General features: G+C 57.8%; 1 long non-coding RNA gene across 2 annotated transcripts; it reads right to left on the bottom strand.

Annotated features, from left to right (window-relative positions):
• Nucleotides 1–625: 625 nt before the first annotated feature.
• On the bottom strand, nt 626–3,370 carry LOC140613073 (uncharacterized). 2 transcript variants are annotated; one of them, XR_012014186.1, is made up of 3 exons: nt 2,881–3,370; nt 1,407–1,646; nt 626–945 (listed from the first exon to the last, which is right to left on the bottom strand). It is a non-coding gene; the product is annotated as an uncharacterized lncRNA (long non-coding RNA). The 2 variants fall into 2 exon arrangements; XR_012014185.1 differs by having other exon boundaries at nt 2,938–3,370.
• Nucleotides 3,371–3,806: the final 436 nt, after the last annotated feature.

The following is a 3,806-nucleotide window of genomic DNA, read 5'->3' as shown; positions in this document are numbered from 1 at the left end:
ACTCGAGTGCTCCCCTTTTTATAGGCAAAGGTGTTGAGTCCCAGAGAGGCCACACGGCTTATTACCAGAAGGATGGAACGCATTCCCCTGTGCACACTGGGCCACTGCAGACGGGAAGGGGGGAGCCCCATCGTTCACCCTCAGACCCTAAGCTCCCGCAAAACAGCAGTGAGCACACAGTACTCTGTGTGCGCTCCATTTCTTCCCAGGTCCGGCTCCCTGTCACCAAGGCAGAGAAGGGACATGGAGAGTAAGTACCCTCCCCCATGCTGTACACTCCACTTTGGGAGAACAGGACACAGGGGCTGGGGCAGCGGTGGCTTCTCTGGAGTCTGAGGCCACCTGTAGCCTTGCCCCAGCCACATCCAGGCTGTCCCCAAGCGACACACCGGGCAGGGGCTGAAAGAGGCCACCAGGCAGCCACTGCCAGGACCAGGCGAGGCCTTCTGCACGGAAGGCGGAGACCCATCATCGCAAACCCGCTGACCCCTCAGCGCCCTGCGCTCAGGGGCTGCACGCCCGGCCTCACGGCGCTGTGGTGCTGCCCAGGGCCTGCAGGGTGCATGCGGATGAGGGTCAGGGCAGGATCCAGCGGCCTAAAAACAGAGACATTAGAGTTGCGTGGTTTTAGATTCAAACCCTGACCCCCTTTCTTATGAGAATATGAAAGTCACAGGAAAGCAGTGCCTGCTATGATGATTGCTCAGTCCACATTCATTGTCACACAAAGGTCAGCGAAGGTCACTCTTTTCACAGCTGTTGTGCAAATAGAAGCTGTTCCCAGAGCTGCTCATCACGTTACATGTCGTAGGCTTCACCTTTCACTTTATGAACCGTCTCTCCCCCTAGAATGGCATTTCCACGAGGGCAGGGATTTGTGACTGCTCGCGGATGCATCCTCGGTGCCTAGACCAGCTGGTGCAAAATGAAAGCTCGATTTGTTGCCTGAAAGAAAGAAAAAAGAGAGAGAGAGTGAAAGAAAGAAGTTAAATTCCTTTAGGAATGCAGCTGACAGGACACCCGGGTGGCTCAGTGGTGTGATCCCGGGGTCCTGGGATCAAGTCCCTCATCAGGCTTCTCCCAGGGAGCCTGCTGCTCCCTCTGCCTATGTCTCTGCCTCTCTCTGTGTGTCTCTCATGAATAAATAAATAAAATCTTTAAAAAAAAAAAAAAAGGGAATACAGCTGACAAAGATGATCCAGGGGAGCCATTGCAGATCAAAGACCTGCCCTGCCTGGTGGTTTTGTTTTCTGGTTTGGGGGGTTTTTTACTTGGCTTTTTTTTTAAAATCATGATTATTAGAAGAACTCATGATCTATTTAGAAACATTTGCAGTTGGAATCAGAATCAGGAGACGATTTGCCGCCTGTTTGCTCTGTTGAGATCCAGCTGGTAAAGATACTTGCATCCAGTGAAGTCGTCAGGTTCTAGATTCTTTGTTCTTTCTGCTTGAGGCTGAAGGTCTTGCTACTTCCTCTTCACCCCTGGATGTTGACTCTGTCACTGTCCGTACTACGTCTTCTTTCAGCGGTGCTGTGCGGCGTTGCTCAGTACGAGGCTTGCCTTTGCGATCCAAGCCAGAGCGGACGGTCGCTGGGGCTCTATTCCCGGTGTTGAACTTGAGCTGACATCCTCTGAGCCGCCTCCTGCATCACCAATTTATTAAAAAGGATAAAACTCAGGAAGAGCCGGAGGGAAGAGATGCACAGAGCAAGGGACGGGGAGAGGGTGCCCAGCTCTCATGCCTCTCCAGGGGCACCGCTCTCTCCCCTGCCTGCTGTTCTCATAGTGACCATGGCAGTCGTGGTGCCCTAAGCTGGCCTGGCATCCACAGCGGGTGGGAGCTGAGGAGGGGAAAGGGAGCCATGAGGAAAGCAGCGAGGAAAGCAGAAGGTGACCACGGCACTCCCTCAAGTCACACCTGTTTGAACGTGTCTCACCAGCACCCAAGGGCAGCAAGTCTGGAAGCGGTGCCCCAACCCCACTGTTTAGTGTTTATTTGTTGGACCCGTAATCGTGCAGAAATCCCCTGTGGGATAAGCTGCCTCTAGTGCACATTTCAAGTGTGAGCTCAGTCATTTCAGGATATTCTTTCAGCCACCTGTTTCGTTTTTAAAGGTTCCCAAAGCAGGTAAGCCCCGAGGGGAAAGTGCAAGCAAGCTTGTGGGTGGGCAGACCGCGGGAGCCGCCTGTGCGGTGGGCCTCCTCCAGGCCGGCCCCATCTGCACCACGTCCTCGACCCAGGTGGCACGACCTCGCTGCCCAGGAGGAGGAGAGAGGATTGGGGGTCAGTTGGGGGAGCCCCTCTTCCACCTGGACTTGGTCCAGAAGGTGCTAATTGTCAGCAGATGCCCCTCATCACAGGCTGTCTGCCCTGAGTTCCCTCAGGGTCTTTGAGGTGAAGCGGACTGGGTTTCTGTTTGGACAGATGTCCCTGCAGCCCCTTTGGCCAGGCTGAAACCTGAGAGGAGAGCCAAGGGACGGCCCTGTCAGTGGGGGTGGGGGTGGGGAAGCGCAGGGTGCCCCTCAGGCTCTGGGTGGGAGGGTGCTTGGGGCCAGGACAGAGGCTCAACAGAGCCACGCAGGCCAGGCTTGGGGTCGGGGGAGGCCCAGGATCACTGAAAACCATCCCAGAAGAGCTCCCTAGGCAGGGAGGGCCCAGAACGCTGCGCTGGGAGACACGTGGCTCCTCGTGGCCTGGGACGGGGCTTTCCCGACCCTGCCAAGCTTCATATTCACGCATGTGGCTCTTCTGTGAAGCGACTGTATCATTTATGCCCATTCTCGCATCGAACCGCTGGCCTCCTTCCTCCTCCCTCCGTCCCGCCTGCAGGCCCCTGAGCCCTCATCTGTTCTCCAGTCCGATCCTTTGCCACCTACGTGTTGCACAGATCTTTTCCCAGTTTGTGGCTTATCTTTTCAAATTCTTTCAAGCACCTGTGATAAACCGAGAGTCTTAAACTTCACGTAGCTGAAATGATGAATCTTTCATGGCTTGCGGTTGCCTGTGTGTGGCTTTTCCATTTTCTTTCCTGCTTGGATGTCCCACCCTCAGGAAGCTGCTGCCCCTTAGGGACCTGGGCGGGGATGGGCGGGCTGGGCAGCACGTCCTGACGCCAGGAAGGGCTCTGCACGAGCTTAACGGGGCCACGGTCGCCAACCCGTGCGACAGAGGGTGCTGGGCACAGAACACTGCTCCCGTGCCCTGCCCACCCCTGCCTTGGCTCAGCACAAAGGTGCCAGCAAATTTGAGTCCATAGGGATCCGCGGGGAGGTAGAGGCCATGCAAGCTGGACAGCTTAGACGCTGCACCCAACGGGGGCGGGGGGGAGTGGCGGTACTCGAGATTCTGTGACCAGCACTGAGCTGTCTGCTTACCACATGCCAGGATCTGCCAGGGACCATGTCACAGCTAATGACAAGCCCTCCTGTCAAGGCCACAAAGCAGCGCTTTGTGATGCGGTGGTAGCCTGCGTCCTCCCAGGGCAGCGCTCCAGGCCGGGCTGGTCAGCCCAGGCCACGGGGGACAAAGGAGCCCCAGTCGGGTCTGGGCTGGCACTGGAAGCCCGTGTGCAGTGGCACCAAGGGCCAAACTCGCCAGCAGCGGCCGGGCCCTCACCCGCGTCCCGAGCAGGGCGGGGGCAGGCCGTGGTTCCCCAGAGGGGCCCGGCGGCCTGAGGCTCGGGGGTCTGGCCAGCACCCGGCGGGCGCCGCGGACACCGGCCTGGGCCTGACGGAGGAAGCCACGTGAATCCTCGGCAGCCCGGGCCCGGGCCTTCTCCCAGAGGACACGCTCCGCCGGTGAA

Source organism: Canis lupus, chromosome 21, assembly GCF_048164855.1.
Source record: "Canis lupus baileyi chromosome 21, mCanLup2.hap1, whole genome shotgun sequence".
Lineage (NCBI taxonomy): Eukaryota > Metazoa > Chordata > Mammalia > Carnivora > Canidae > Canis > Canis lupus.
The sequence above is the reverse complement of the archived record's forward strand: the minus strand, read 5'-3'. Positions and strand labels throughout refer to the sequence as shown.